General features: G+C 45.1%; 1 long non-coding RNA gene across 2 annotated transcripts in view; it reads right to left on the bottom strand.

Annotated features, from left to right (window-relative positions):
• Positions 1-15,054, bottom strand: part of LOC146844060 (uncharacterized) — a 69,097-nt gene extending 54,043 nt beyond the window's left edge. For both annotated transcript variants that reach the window (XR_014980709.1, XR_014980710.1), the window contains exons 1-2: positions 15,006-15,054; positions 8,764-8,883 (exon numbers count right to left, since the gene is read on the bottom strand). This is a non-coding gene — a long non-coding RNA (uncharacterized LOC146844060). The remainder of the gene's footprint in view (positions 1-8,763; positions 8,884-15,005) is intronic.
• Between the last annotated feature and the right edge of the window lie 1,804 nt (positions 15,055-16,858).

The following is a 16,858-nucleotide window of genomic DNA, read 5'->3' as shown; positions in this document are numbered from 1 at the left end:
CTTCCTCGTTTCCTCTCTTCAGAGGTGTCCGACAAGGATGTCCTCTTTCTCCTCTTCTTTATATTTTGGCATTAGAACCTTTCTTGACAAAAATTCGAATGAATAAGGATATTACCGGCTTCCCTTATGGGGATATGTATTTGAAACTTTCTGCATATGCGGACGATATTCTTTTATTTATCTCTAACCCACAATCCTCTATTCCATCCTTTTTATCGGAAGTCTCTGATTTTGCGAAAGTATCAGGTTATAAACTTAACGTTGATAAATGTGAAATTCTCTCTTTGAATAAATTTTGTTTTCATGCAGACTTTTTGGCCTCTTCTTTTCATTGGAGTCCGATTAAGATTAAATACTTAGGTTTGTGGTTTAAGTCCTCTATTTAAGACACTAACACTAAATATTAAAAATCTACAAACAACGCTAAAGGATTCTACAACTGGATGGCATCCCTTGTTTTTATCATGGTGGGGTAGACTGGATTCTATTAAAATGATGTTAGTTCCAATCATTTTGTTTTATCTTTCTAATCTTCCAGTTAATGTCCCTAAGTCTTGTTATAAACATATATATTCTACTCTATCAAAATTCCTATGGCAACATAAGAAAGCTAGGATGTCTTTTGCAAAACTCAAATGTCCTAAGCAGTTGGGTGGAGTTAATTTTCTGGATTTTGCCTCTTATCATACTTCATTTTTCCTTAAGCATTCGGTTTCCTTACTATCTGAACAAGTGTCTGATATCCCTTCAAAACCTTTGTGGGTAGACATTGAATCTTCCTTCTTTCACCCTTTCACTTTTGAAGAATTTGTGTCACTGTCCCATATTCCCAAGAAATTCTCTCTCCCTATTCTTAAAAACTCTCGAAAAATATTTTCCCCTCTTTTCCTGGAGGGTTTAGATGACCGCTCACGTTTTTTGCAATCCCCCTTGTGGTATAACCCTCTTATTAAAATTAGAAACAAGACGCTTTTTTGGAAGGACTGGAAAGATCTCGGTATTAATTGGACTCACCAACTATTTGATGAAGGTACTTGTATTCCCTTTTCTATTCTTCAATCCCACTTTTCTTTGCCAATATCATTTGAATCCAAATATAATCTATTGCGCACGGTTGTGCAAAACAGTTATAATGCCCTTTCTGATTCCATCATTCACACCAACTCTTCTCCTCTTTCTCTCCCTTATTTACTTGCTTCTTCCTCCGCTTCCCAAATCTATAAAAAATTAAGGGATACTTCTATCAGTCGAGATAAATCTAAAATAGAAAAAGATTGGGAGTCAGATTTAGAGGAAGCATTTTCTGTTTCAATGTGGCAAAAAGTCTGGACCAAGATAAGGAAATCCTCTAGAGCAGCAAATACAACTCAAACGTTATTTTTTATATATAATAGACTTTTGATCACTCCTGCCAAACTGCATATAATTGACCCATCCATTCCCTCCTCTTGCTGGTCTTGCTCAGCTTCACTGGCGGATCTTAAACATATGTTATTTACATGCCCGATGATTTATAAATTTTGGACCGATGTGTGGAATCAGATTAATAAGATTTTTTCCACCCATTTCCCTCTTACTTTTTCACATATTTTCTTAGGCAGTCTCTCAGACATATGGTCCTCTTCCACTACTAACACATCCATTATTGATTTACTTATAGCCGTAGCGTTTCAACAAATCACTAAATCTTGGAAAGATACCTCAAATGTTTCTTTTCAAGCTTGGTGGTATGCAGTTTGTTATCATCACAGACTAGATAGAGCCTATGTTTATCCTATTACACTTGCTATTAAGCGTGACTTACTATGGCTACCCATCACAAATTTCTTAAATATATCTGCTCGATCCTTACCTTTACATAATCCTTGTACGGAAGAAGTTCCCAAACCTCCATGAAAATATTCCTGATGGTTTCATGTATATATTTTTATTGATTGTCTTATGGTTATCTTGATACATCATTATTAGAGGAGTTTCTGTACAGTTTATATATCTATCTATACTTTTTGTATAATTTTGTATACCAATGATTACATTCTTAATGCATATGTTTTGCTTTATTAAATGATATTTTCTTTTCCTTTCTCTTCTATCTTTCCCTTTTCTCTTTATTTCTCCCTCTTATTTATGCCATTTCTTTTTGCACTTTAGACGTGTTTAGATATTATGTTCTATTGTTAATTTGTTGTAATTGAATTTCAATAAACTTTCCTTTAAAACTTTAAAAAAAAAAAGAAAAATTAACAATAAAAACCAGCCCACCGGGCAATAAAATCGGCCCACAAATAGCCCAAAAAGTTAACCACAGAGAAGCATTGGCAGAGCCCACCAGCCAATAAAATCGGCCTTCAAACAGCCCAAAAACCAACTAATGAAATGTACTGATCTGTCAGACAAGCCTTTGATAGGGCCTGTTTCACCAGTAGGACATTCCCACCCCACTAGCCTCTCGAGTGCAGTCCTAACATGGCGTCACTCCCACCATGTACATATTTTTTAATAATAGTCAACTCTACCTGGGACAAACCTGACAGGCCAGGCTATGAGAAAACAAAAAGCATTTATGTTAGGGGTCTGCTGCTTAAAATTCCAGTGATAATAGTGGTGTCTCTGTTAATCAGTATTCTGGGGCGATAAAACAGTGCACTTTCCAAACTTTTTAATTAAACTAATGTTGGCCTCAGTCATCTGGGGTTATCCCTTCCTTCTCAATAAGGTATTAAGAGAGAGATTGGCCACAACAGATAGGATCTCCACTCCTGTTCTATTGCAAAATGTAGCAGTGTATCTGGTTCCAGTGCCCTATTGGAGCTCATCCTCTTAATTGCCATGAGCTTTTCATCAACCTTAATTGGCCATTCCATCTTGTGTCGCTGCTCAGGATTTAATAAGGAAACTGCGACCCATTGCAAGTAATAGTGCACCCCTGCTAGCTGGTATATCAGCCGCCTATCGCTTATAAAATTATCAAAAGATAAAGACTCTTAGCTTCCCGACTTCATCACAAAGTACCCTTTCATCTGTCATTCTTTCACCTTTGAATCCTCTCTTAGCCATGTGTGTTCTGAGCCTGTTGGCAAGTTGCTTTCATATTCCATGTGTTATGTAAAAGGTTTTTCCAATGCAAGCAAAGAAATATTTGCTCCGCTGTAAGCATTTTGGAAGATGGGGAGTTAAGCCTTAATTCTGTTATTCTGGTTTAAACGTTTAAGCATGCTTCGTTGCTTATGTTCAGTTAACAACGCTACAAATTTTCTTCTTAAATTGGTATTCATGACTAATCCATGGTAACACCTCTGAGAGGCCTCCTATTATCAGGCTCCCATGACAACCGTTTCAAGGGGGTCCCAGTTTGTGGCACCTTTGCAATGGATGACTAAGTTGAAGAGTAGAAAATAATGGCCTGTCTAATTTTGACTTTATGGACTGGCTATCGCCGTTTACATTGGCTGTTTGCTCCCTCTGAGGTCCCATAGGAGTAGGAGCCTATCTGCATGGCCCGTAAAGGGGATAATTAATACCATGTGTGCTCCACCCATACTTCCTACAGTACTTTTGTGTGATAAAAAAAACTAATATTGGACATGCTGCAGCCAAAAAATAAAAATAACCAATCCCTGTCCTCTTTATGTAAAGTTCTCCAAACATATTCTTGTCCCATCTCTGTTTTTTGCTCGAAGATGTTTACTCAGTGGCTAGGAGTGGTAATGTATGATAACCTTTTCGGAAACCTCAGCTTGTTGTCTCGTAAAAAAATACTGCAGAAGGTTCTTGGCCGCTATTGGGGCACAGGCTCACATCTGAGATTAAAAAAAACCTTTCCCTGTGTATCCATACTAGGAACTCCATACTAGGAACACTGGCCATGACTCACAACACGAAGCCTACGCACTTATACCCATTATTAAAATACCGATCACAATACATGGCTTTTAATTGAATTGTTCACCGGACAAAGCCTTACGAAAGTCCCATGGCTCATGCTGAGGGTATGCAGCACTATGCAGGGTCATTCACTCTTTAGTTTTACAGGGGGCCCAGGGTGTGATCACAGGGCATACCTGCTGCGCTGGTGAGATATAAGGTGGCAGGCTGTACTGTAGAAAAGGGCAGATGGCGTGGGTCCCAGCAGTTGTGTACTGCTTGCAAGACCTGCAAACGAGCTGCTCCGCCCTGACACGCCTGCTGAAGCTCCCCACTGGCACCCGTCGCACTCGCACAATGAACAGTGCGGTGCCAGTGAGGAAAAGGCAGGGCGCGCAGAAACAGTAACGAGATCCACAAAGGAAGGAGAGGAACGTCATCCTCTTCGGCCCGCCCCAGCTAAGCTCAAGCCAATCTGAGCAGCTGGTTTGGGTGAGGGCAGCAACATAGCCTGAAAAAAGTCTGCCCGGCCAAAATCGCCCATCAAACAACACTAAAGGGCCGTTACTTCCCTACCTACACCTACAGTACTTTGTGTGATTAAAAAAAAAAATAATGGACATGCTTAAAAAATAAACAATCTCTGTTCTCTTTATGTTAAGTTAATTTTCTTGGCCCATCTACAGCTGTTCGAAGTTGTTGACTGGCTACCCTACCGCTATATGAGTGGTAATGTATGAAACCTTTTCGCAAGCCTCAGCTTGTTATCTCTGAAAAACATACCGCAAAGGGATCTTGGCCGCTATTGGAGCACGGGCTCATCTGAGATTTAACCTTTCCTTTGCTGTATTATCCATTCTAGGAACATGGCTCACAACAATAAGGAGACGCACTTTTACCCATTACGATTACCATATTGATCGAAGTGCAAGGCATGATTTGACTAAACAGGCTCATCTGAGATTTAACCTTTCCTTTCCTGTATTATCCATTCTAGGAACACGGCTTTCAACAATAAGCAGATGCACTTTTACCCATTACGATTACCATATTGATCGCAATACATGGCTTTTAACTGAATTGTTGACCGGACAAAGCCTTACAAAAGTCGGTATGCAGCACTATGCAGGGTCATTCACTCTTTACTTTTACAGGGGGCCCAGGGTGTGTTCACACGGCTTACCTGCTGCACTGGTGAGATATAAGGTGGCAAACTGTTCTGCAGAAAAGGGCAGATGGTGCGGGTCCCAGCAGTTGTATACTGCTTGCAAGACCTGCAAACCAGCTGCTCTGCCCTGACACGCCTGCTGCAGCTCCTCACCGGCACCCGTCGCACTCGCACAATGAACAGTGCGGTACCAGTGAGAAAAGGGTAGGGGGCGCAGAAACAGTCACGAGATCAACAAAGGAAGGAGAGGAACGTCATCCTCTTCAGCCCACCCCTGCTAAGCTCTTCTAAGCCAATCAGAGCAGCTGCTTTGGTTGAGGGCGGCAACAGAGCATGAAAAATAGCCCAAATAACACTAAAGGGCTACTAAATTGAGCAGCAAGCGGCGCGAGCTACTGACAGGGTCTCGGCGAGCTACCGGTAGCTCGCGATCGACCTGTTGGAGACCCCTGATCTAGAGGTCACTAAAAGCAATTTGAGAATGCTGCAGAAAGTCCAGAATGCTGTAGCCCAGGATATTATTGAACATCCCAAGGTGAACCCCAGTGGGAGCAGCCCTGAGGGAAATACGCTGGCTACCGGTGATGAACAGAGTAACTCTATGCTTCTTCCATAGGATTCTGAATGAGAAAGGACCTAGCTATCTACGGCCCTTACTCACCCCCTACAGACCTATCTGGAATCTTAGGTCTACAGGCACGGCAAAGCTGACAGTGCCTAAAATTCAAAAGGCACATTTAGGAGGCCGATCCTTTAGCTTTTTAGCAGCTAAAGCCTGGAATCAACTGCCATTGGAGCTGGGGATGCAGCCCTTGAAGTGCTATTCTGTAGAAAATTTGAAACTTTCAGTCATCTCTGATGGATTGGTGCTAATTTTCTATTTTTTGATAGGGCTCCACTATAAAGACAGGGATGTCTTAGCGTGAGGACACACAGAATTGGGCTAGCGCTAACAGGGAAGATGTTGGACTTGGCCCTTTTTCCAGAATTTTTTCGCTTTTATGGGAAACTCCATGTTATTTAAATGCGAATATTGAATACTGTGTGATAATGTACGCAGACTGAGTTTCCCTGTTTACCCATGTAAATTTTAAAATGGTTGCCATGGCTGTGTGGTTGTGCCGACTGACTGAGCTGGGTTACCAGTCTAGTTGTTATTTTCCCGTCAACCCTAGCTTTTGGAGGGAAGCCTGGCACCCAGGGTGCTCTACTCCTCTCCCTAGGCCAGTTAGGACCAGTTCCCCAGACGCTTCTAGAAGCTTCTGGCACTGTCTGGTAGGTGGGGTGAGGGGCGTATAAAGGGCAGAGCTGGGCTGCCATGTGCTCAGTCAGAGGGTGGACCTGAGATAGAGGGGACCTGCTGCCAGGGGTTACCGCCACATGGGCCTGTGTGCTGGGCCCTGAGCTTACCTACACCCCTCTACTGTCTGCAGGGCGAGGGAAACCTATAGTTGGGGCGACCCAGACCTGGGGGAACCTACGCAGGAGTTTTAGGCGGTAGGGCCTAGTCGGGGACCTATGCCACTGGAAGTGACAGGGATAAGGTGCTGCCTTCTAAGTTGAGTGAGGGATCCTGAACTAGCCCACTGATCTGGCCCAGCGGGAGGGGAACCCAGGGACGACCTACAGAGACTGGCTGTAGACTCTCCTCAGCCACCATCTTAACTTCCCCCCCTCAAGAAACCCTCAACCAAGGGCTCAGGAATCAGCAAGCGCCTCGTGGGACCCTGACTGCCGTCCCTGCGGGAAGAGAGCGCTACATTCAAGCTCCCTGCGGAAGGAGAGCGCTATATTCGGTCGGCGCTGCATGTGAATTGACTGTGCTCTGCTGGTGAGTGCTGCAATCCCAGCTGCCTGCGTCCCTGCAGCGCTGTGCTGCTGAAGTGTCACGAGGAGATCCCAGCGTGAGGGATTCCTCCCTGCCTGCTTGGGGGAAAAGCGGGTGCCCACTCCACGTTTGTGCCGCTTTTGCATGCCCTTAAACATTGTGGGAGCCTACCCAGCACCTTACTGCCCTCTGCGGGTGCCCACCCCGCATTTTAGCCGCCGTGACGGTTATTTGAAAAGTGGGTGCCCACCCCGCGCGATGGCCGCCGAGAAATGAATCACCACTGCGACCCGAGTGCCAGCGCGTCTGCGGCGCTGTGAAAGAAATTCCAGCCGCAACCCGGGCGCAGAGAAAACCGCGGGCCGCTGTGCTGCTCGCAGCGACCCGGAAGCCAGGAAGGAGCGTGCCTGGTTGGGGGCGTGGGCCGCCGGGCCGAAGGAGGGAGGTCCCGGAAGCTGTCTGGAGCCTCGCGCCCTCCTATTGAAGCCCCGGGTCCCAGGAGGGGGCCCGGGTGAAGTGCGGAGAGCCGAGGAGAGAGCCGAGACCGAAGTGGGAGCCCACCCCGCCTGTCAGTGCCCTGCCAGCGAAACCGCATCGGATGTGAGAGGAGGGAGGCCCCAGAAGTTGTCTGGAGCCTCGCGCCCTCCTATTGAAGTCCCGGGTCCCAGAAGGGGGCCCGGGTGAAGTGCGGAGAGCCGAGGAGAGAGCCGAGACCTGCAGCGGGAGATGTGAGGCGGCCGAGGAAATCCCGGGTGAGTGGGGGCAGGGGTTGAAGGATGTCAGGGGCCGGCCGAGGTACAGGGTCGGTACTTGAGGCCCCTGATACCGAGCGAGCCCCGGCGCTAGTCCCTGCCCTCCCAGCTGCACCGCGATGGCGGCGCAGTAGCAACGAAGGGGCCTCCCTGACTTTTGAGCCCCGGAGAGTGGGGCCTCAACTTGCCCAGTTCTGTTACCTGTTACCTGGGGGCATTGTGGACTTTAGAGTCCTGGGAGGGGCTCCAAAGTGGGCACGTGCTTCCTGGCCTGATATGCTGAACTCAGCTGCCCCGCTGGACAGTGGGCAGCTGCAACGTTGGGCCATTCTTGAGGGAGTCAGCGAACTGCAGGGGGGACTCACCTGAACGCATGGTTGGTGCCAAGGACTAGTTGGTGTGCGGGCCATGGATACTAGGTGTAGCCTTTCCCTACTGCCTCACGTTTTCATGCTTCCTGGTGATAATGCCCCTGCTAATATGATCGTACCCACTGTTGTGCAGGTTTGAAGCTAAGGTGTTTTAGTCCCCAATGGTACACAAGGCTTATGTCACGCCTTATGCTAAACTGGATTGGAAGCCTACTGATGTGTTAATGTTTATGCTTCGGGTTTCATGCCAAGCCCCTATGATTACGCCTAATGCCTTATGCATCTGCTAATGCCTAATGTGATGTTGCCTGGCGTTTTACCCTAAGAAGAATTCCTCATGCCTGTTAGGTTTATGTCCACAGGTGGATGCCTAATGTTTTCCCTTACAGCTTTCCCGCCTCAGGGGTTATTCAGGTCGTTTATACTTATGGTGCTGTGATGATGTTTCAATTGCAGGTGTTCCGGCCTAATGCCTAATGTTGCGCCATGATGTTTTTATTGCAGGACTGAGGCTGATGGACTTAACTTTATTGTCTTTTACGTCACAATGGTTCTGGCAGTGGCCCGATTGGCCCTGCCATGTACATAATCTCCCCTGTAAAGATTGAACTGGCGCCGGTTGGCGCAGTATAGAGATTACCCAGAAATACCTTGTGTTTTGCTAATACAAAAGTTATTCATACACAATCTGGTGTAGCGTCTATTTTTGTAGTGTGCCTTGTGTGTCGCCTGTGTGTACTTCGTGGATGCTTAACACATTTCCTCCAGAGTTTGACCCACCCGCTCTGCACCACGCTACCCGTTTCCAACAGAAGACATCACAAGTGAGGTCACAATTCCATGTAGATGAACTCCAGCTGTAGGATTCTTCAGAAAGATTATCCATCACAGGCAACCAGACTAAAAGAAAACAAGAATTAGTGAGTTATTTATTATAAATGTCATAACGTAATCAAAGACTCAGACCAGACTTCCATCATGATACAAAGAAATTATAGGACAAAAACTAGCAGTGGTAACTTCTGAGCAATGGGGAGCTAGTATAATTCATTAAAACAATTTTTAAAAACTTATGAAATATTCGAGTCAGGAGTGGACTCAGGTGGTTAAGCATTTAAGCAACACGTGGGTTAGTTCAGAAATGTAATGTATGTTACACTTTTGGTCTTACTTTTCTGACTCTTGCAGTGTAAGCTTGCGACTAGTATATTTTCCATCAGTAACTTCATAAGTAGTATTTTTAGAGAAGGAAATACTCCATATCACTTATTTTAAAAGGAGTTCCTACTGCTAGTTAGTTACAACTCGTAAGGTTACTACTTGTAAAGGAAAACATATAGTAGTTCAGTCAATTTGCAAGAGTGAACTCATAGCAACAGTGCAACTTTATCGTTGTGAATCAGGCCAGATAGTGCTAAGTAGTACTACTATCTATAATGGATCACTGGATCAGACAACTTCTGTCCCTGCACTATGATGATGATTTTAATGATGATTTATATTCCTTTTTAGGTCTCGCCTGAGCCAACACATGTGCCGCGCTGACGAGACATTTAGTAAGTGGGCTTTAAAAAGTCCGACCACATGCTTTTGCTTGTGGCCTAAAGCTTGCGGTTACGTGCACAGCCACCATCTGGCTTTCCTATCTCTTCGTCATTAAGCGCATCACTCAAGCGCATCGCTCGCAGGCACAATTAAAGCGCGCGCACCAAGTCAGCATTAGTTATTCACTCCTGCACAGCGTGTGCTTTAAAATATTATCATTAGCTATTTATATCTCTCGCACTAAATCAGCATTTACTCATTGTTATATGGGTGGCTTTAAAGACACTCCCGGTGTTCCTGCAGCAAGGTTGCATAACCATTATTTAAAGTTTGTTGTTGAAACATGCAGACAGCGCGACTTGTTTGCACTTTGATTACATTGCTAAATGCTCGCCGGTACCCTTACAGCGCACACACCAAATTAGCATTTAGTTATTCACTCCTGCACTGCTTTTATTTTGCGTGTGCTTTAAAATATTATAATTAATTATTTATATTAATCCGTGCGGCACCTAGCAGTTTCCCCACTGCTCCATTTATCTGGCGCTCACCCTCTTGCTTCTAAGGGCTGAGCTGCTGGCCACATGCCGGAGGACCCCAAGTGTACCTGGCAGGATGGCGCTATGCGCAGCTGCATCAGCAGTCATGCTTTAAAAGAAAATAAAGTGTGTGCACATTTCAAATACATACCGATACAAAAGTGTGCACGTTTAAAATACATACACAACTAAGTAGGGCAACTACGTTTTTTCTTTTAGTTGCTCTGCCTCGTTGTGGTATGTATTTAAAATGGGCACACTTTTCTTGCGTTATGTATTTCAAACGTGCACACACTTTTTTTTTTTATGCACTTCACTGTTAATTTGTTGCTCGCAGGGCACACTCAAGGGGTTAGTGAATGGATTGTGTGATGCCACACATCAATTAAGACCCCAATTGTTCACCTCCCACTACAAATGTATGCCCACCCACAGCCTGAATTCACACTATATATGCCCCACCCCCTTGTTAAAATGGTGAATAGTTACTGCTGCTACTTCCAGACAGTCACCAGCTCGTACCCGGTACTGGTGTTCAGGGAGGGTCTCTGGTGCCGTCTGCCTCTGTAGGGGCATGCAGTGTGTGTCTGGCTTTCCACTGAAGCTTAAGAGTATACGTAGATAAATGTAGTGCACAGCGCCTGCATGCCTCCGTGCACAATAGAAAACACAGGCTGAAAACACTGGCCTCTACACCAATGGCTGTTTGTATCTCCTGTGAATATCTCCACCCATCCCTTCCCGCCCCTTATCCTGCTAGCTGCTGTTTAGCAGGGCGGTGCTGTGTGATCTACAAATCACACACGGAGCACATTCTTTTTAATCAATGTTATCCAGGGCCTCCGTTTGCGACTGCTGTTCTGGGGGGTGAGCCGGTGTGTTTTTTGCAGACACCTTGTTTTATAGTGGTTTTGTGAAGTGTGTTTACAACGGAAGAAAGTGTAGTAGTGAGTGTGCAGGAGACAGAGAGCAAGCTCCCGCCTTTCACTGACAGGACATTGCACTTGGCTTGAATATTTCCTTTACTTTTCAGACTTAAATATTGTGGCTGTGTTGCACAGGGGGACTATAGATTTAATGTAATGTAGAGTCACGCTGCTGGCCTTCTGCCACCATGCGACTGATGTAGGACAGGTAGTTTAAGCTTAATACTGAAAAAAGATAAACCGTGCATAGCGATTGGAGTAGTTAATTTCGATTTGTTTAACAATTTATAGCAGCTGTTAAGTCCTAATTCGCCGTCAGTCACCGTAAGGTGCCACACTCCACGTAGTTTTATGGGCTCAAATGTGACTCTATGTGAACATTCAATCGTTAGAAAATAAACTTTTTCCTATAATACACATCTAATCCTTTTGTTTTTTCAGTGCACGTTTTCTAATGTAAATCTGTACGTGATGCAAATTCAATAACGGTAAGCATTCGTTGAATGGCACTTGAACGGTGTTGACGGTGCCTTGACAAATGTAACTCACCAAAGGTTATACGGCTTAACTGCTAACCCAGGAGTGTCCTAGCGCTAGGTGTATGTAATAGAAGAAAGTTGATTTATATGCCGAATGTCCAAGACTGCGCGTTATTTGTGTAACATTTCAGGGAACATGTGGTACTAACGAGTCCAGAGGATAGAAACAAATCATTTGAGATAATGCAGCAATTGACTGAGCACTACGTGGATGGCATTCTTTGTTTACAAGTGGATTTATCTTGGCACATCGGGCCAAGCGTGGAAACGTCTAGGGTTTGTGCATCTGATTACCCTGCAGGGCGCTACCGTAGAAGATTACTGCCGATGTGTGCATTGTAGACCCATTGAGAGAGAGAGAGAGACAGACAGAGAGAGAGAGAGAGAGAGAGAGAGAGAGAGAGAGAGAGAGAGAGAGAGAGAGAGAGACAGAGAGAGATCAGTTGTCTACTTTTCATTGTTATTGTACTTTCCTCCTCCATGTACGGAATTCTATGCCTGTGCATCAATCGTTAATCATTTTAAAGGGAATGAGGCCATGAATGGACTTGCAGTTGGTCTCATAGGTTTACATGAGACATGCCGGACGCGTAAAGGGCGTGGTTTATGACATGCTGTGTTTTCAGAACTTATATGATGGTTAAATAGAGGAATGGAAAGGTAATTAAGGCACTGCTCCTATCACAAATCACGTAAAGCAGTTGGCCGTTAGATACTGTAGTTTGGACTTTGACCCTATTGCTGGTAATGTTCATACCCTCAGTAACCCACTGATTGCACGCCTTCATTTAAATTGTGACATAATGGCAATCCCTTCCAGAGCTGAATTATCATCAGTGGTTGTCCTTTGCAATTGCTAACAATAAAACGTGACTATTGATCTTCAACATTTTCGTGAACCGTTCTTGGTGGCCCAGTTTCAGATGTCCTCCTCAACAGACGTACAACATGGCTGCACACTCCTGCTCTGTGAGAGTTAATAATGACTATGACCATCCTAGAAGTGCTTCCCCTACGCGCCATTAATTGTGTCGCTTCTACTGTCAGAAGACTAGGGTGCATGATTGGGAGACAATGGTTATGTCTGTGTATGGAATGACCCCCCCTAACATAGTCGTGAACTATACCAACAAGCATTTACAATGTAATAGGTCTCGCACTGACATTATTTTGAGCTATTGAGAATGTAAATGACATTGTTTGTTTTTTTTGTTTTGTAAAACATAAATAAAAGGCATTGTAATTTAATATGCCAGTAGCTAAAAGTTTAGTTTAAGCTATTGGCATTGTTAATACCAATGCCTTTTATTACTGCGCGGTGGCTCATTATAGACTACCCTCTACCGCAAACATTTCTATTGTGGTCGCGTAGAGTTTGTCTCTCTTTCTGTTCTGATTATGGATGTGTATTTCCGGTTCATTTTGGGGTTGTCTATTTGTATTTGTTGTGCTTTTTATAGCACTCCACAGTTGCACTCCCGGGAACGCAAGCAAACATATATTCAGTGCCACACCATCACTTTAGCACCCAGGGTAATTTACTGCATGGCTAAATACTTATAAGGTCCCAAAGGCGAGACCTATTGGCTTTGCCAATGTTGAGTAAGTAGGGCTGACGTGGGCTATTGGTCAGGTAAGAAGATCCAACAGAAAGTTGGTGTGGCTTTCACCACACCTGCCCCACCAAGAGTGTGATCCATTTATGGTTGAATTCATAAGTCAAGCCTCGTTATCTCACAACCTTGGGGAAGACGATTATGGGTATGATGAACGGATTGGAAAGGGGAGTCTGGGAAAGGTGTGAAAAAGACAAACAATACACAAGAAAAATATTCATCAGGGTGATGAGAAGCACATCATCATAATCAAATTGTTTGTGGAAGGAAATAAAGGAATGACACTGTTCAGTTAAATGCATTGCAAAAAGTCATTCAGCCCCAGAGACAAAAGTTATATCTCAGTGTTCTGTCACCTGGAATTTAAAAATACACATTATGGCAGAATGAACCTACACAGTTCTAAAAATTATGATTGGCAACTGAAATGGGTGGAGAAATCTGGGCTTTTGTGCTACAGTTGTCAGGGCACAATTTTAGTGCTGGCATATTCCTCTCAAAAGGGTTCACTCAAGATCCATTATGGGGTAAGTCTAGAGAGAAATGGAAGATTGTGCCTTCTTGATTTGTATATAGTTAAACAGAATAATTTCTAATCGTTATTTAGTGCTTTTAAAGTGCATAATATTTATTTATATTTCCATACATGCAACAAGAACAAAAATAGTGAAGAAACAGCCGACACGTGTTTCGGCCAAGTGGCCCATCGGCCGAGGGCTTTCTCAAGGCTGAGAATATGTGGATATAGAGGAAAGGAACATTTTAGGGGGAGGCACAGCAAACTGGTGTGTGAAAAAATAGTATGAATACGTGGTAAGAGGTGGAAAAATTATTTTAAAGTTTGAGGGACAGAAGACAGGGAAGGGGGAGGTGGGTGAAAGGTGGGTGTTTCACCCAGCCGGAAAAAGGAAGAAAATAAGGTCACAAAGTGAATTTAGGTATAAAATATCACATTATGGCATAATACATACAAACTTAATGTTTGAGAAAAAATCATCTATGAGCATCAGGTAATTCAACATATGATATTTACATAATTCTATAGTTAACGCAAAGGATAGATTATATAAGGTACATTGTTCAACAAATGAACACATATTTGCGAGTCCAGCATTGAAAGAGAGGCATGCATGGTCATTCTGTACAGTCCTATAGCCAATGCAAAATGGATTATACAAAGTACATTCTTCCCATGGCCATTAAGGTTATTCTTATCCAGGCAGATTTAATTAGGCATGCAGAGTCACAAAGTCCTATGGGTGATATAGATTAATTCGAGAAGTATAATATTGCACTGTATGGCATTGAAATAAGGTTTGGCGTAATCACGTGTACAATCAAGTGAGATAAGGAAAAGGATGCGTTTCGTAAGAGAGAAAAGGAGAACGTGTTACGAAAGTTACGAAAAAGTGAAATCGAGCAAAACATGTGTTAGAAGCAGTCCTAAGAGGCTCAAATAGCAGGTTAGAGAACGGTGAATACACACAAGGTAGATCAAATGCTTACTGTTCGTATTCCTGAAGCAAGTAAACACACTCGAAGTCACTAATTTATATAAATTGTAAAATGTGTTTAAATCTGACATGCTTTATTCTTTATGACTAGGAGGCCGTGAAAATGAAAGTGATAATACCGAGAAAAATACCAAAGGGGGCGCTAAGAGCAAACGGCTAAATAATCCAGAGGAAACTGGTGTTGGTTTGAAAGTAGAGTGTTCGGGAATATTGTCTAAACAAGCGGAGCGCTACAGTGAGTTAAAGACAGAAATATGCGTGCTGAAAACGATAGGGGTTTAGTTCGTGCAGTAGCATGCGCGCATGATGGTAGGTTTCAGGCACAGTTAATGTCCCACCTTACCTTTGAATCGAAGTGAGTTGGTCTCTGCAATGATATGGATAAATCTCTGCGGTCCCAGGAACAAGAAGAGTTCCGGGGAACGCTAACGGTTATATCCTGACTCATCCTCTGACGTCAGAGTTAGTAATTGATCATGACGCGCTGCTGTTTACCGGGGCAACTGAAGAGTTACTCAACTCTGGGGAGTATGGATAGATACATATTAGTATTATACATTGTAAATCTCAAATATAGGTGTAGGGTGTAGTAGAAATATGTATTTATTGCAAAAGTGTTAGACTGAGTGAGAGATGGGAACAAAATAAGACGTAATTGAAGTGTGATGGGGATGCCAAATACGGCTCAAGAAAAAAAAGTTTGAGAGGAGGTTGGCCAACTAGGGGACTTATTTAGGATAATCTCTAGTGTACTAAATAAGAATAAGGTTATCTTTATCATATGGAAAACAAGTCAGATTACACTTATTGTGTATGTTACGGCATATGGGTCCATGATGTGGGTCATGTCATGCATCACCAGATATGTAATGGTAGGTAGGAACTAGAGAAAAATCGTGGGGTCCACATTTACCCCTGATATAGGTCACCACAAGAGAGTAAGAGGTGAAGGAGGCGGCGCAAATGAAACAGACAGTTGGATGGTGTTGGACCCGGCCTCGTGGCGTGGTCCTGACTTCCCAGGGGTTGGGCCCATTCCCCGCCCTAGCCTCCACGAGCTACCCGTTCGAGCCGCACGAGGTCGCATACACCTCGGGGCTCCACCATTTTGTTGCCTGCCACGTGACTCTGCACGCCAGTCCTCATGACTCCGCTCAACCCGGCCTCGGCCCCAGCAAGGCCCAGACATTGAGGCACCAAGAACTGGCCAGGGGGCGTCACGTGAACACCTCATCGCCCTGGCAGAGTGAGCATCGATGGGACCCCCAACCGTCCCCACGCACCGAGGTGCGATCGGCCTCCATCTCTCCTGGGCCGGGCGCCTCTCCTGCTGGGCGTCTGGCCGCTCCCAACCCGGCCTCTCCGCCCCCCGGGCGCAAGGGTCCGGACATCAAAGGGCTCCAGATCTATATCTGGGGCGACCCCGGCACAGACCGGCAGTTGTATCCCGGAGTCGAGAGCCCTGCTGATTGAATCGCGGCCGACCCTACGGAGAAGAACTCTTGCTTGAAACCATCACGAGCCCTGCAGACTGCGTCGCGGCTCCTTCTTGCTGAAACCTTGAAGCCCCCTGGAACATCGGGGCCCTGCTGACGCTGTCGCGGCCCAACCTCGCTGAACCCTCCCTCGGAGCCCTGCTGACGACATCGCGGCTCGAACTGAACAGAAACCCTCTTGAGAGCCCCGCTGACCGGGTCGCGGCTCTCCCCGAACTGACCGCCAGAGCCCTGCTGACACCGTCGCGGCTCGACCCCTCCGAGACCCGGAGGTCCTCCAGCTTGAGGATAAGAACTGGGCCCCAGGTACCCTCGTACCAAGCTCCTGCCTAAGACTGTCCCGCTACCCCTTCCCTCCTAAAAGAGACACTGAGACTTTTGCGGATCCCTCGATCCCCTTTTTGTGTAAGGTTGAACCCGTAACCGTTTAAAGTGTTGATAAAGAATTGCTCATCTTGAGACAACCTCCTTGAGTCCGGTGTGGTGGTGTTACTGTGCTAGTACATAATAGGAGAAGGATCTCCCAGGAGGCTTCTCTGCAGCGCTCGGCTACTTCGTACAGTGTGGGGGCTCCCCCTGAGTGGTCTCGCCGACTCCTCGGGGTCCGCCTTCCAACATTTGGTGGCCAGCGACGGGATCCGAGCCGAACGCAGTACGTACCAGCCAGTAACCCACTAGCTACCCATCCAGACAAACAGAA

This window comes from Triturus cristatus, chromosome 4_1, assembly GCF_964204655.1.
Source record: "Triturus cristatus chromosome 4_1, aTriCri1.1, whole genome shotgun sequence".
Taxonomy (NCBI): Eukaryota; Metazoa; Chordata; class Amphibia; order Caudata; family Salamandridae; genus Triturus; species Triturus cristatus.
Note: the sequence above shows the minus strand (reverse complement) of the source record. Positions and strands in the feature narration are given on the sequence as shown.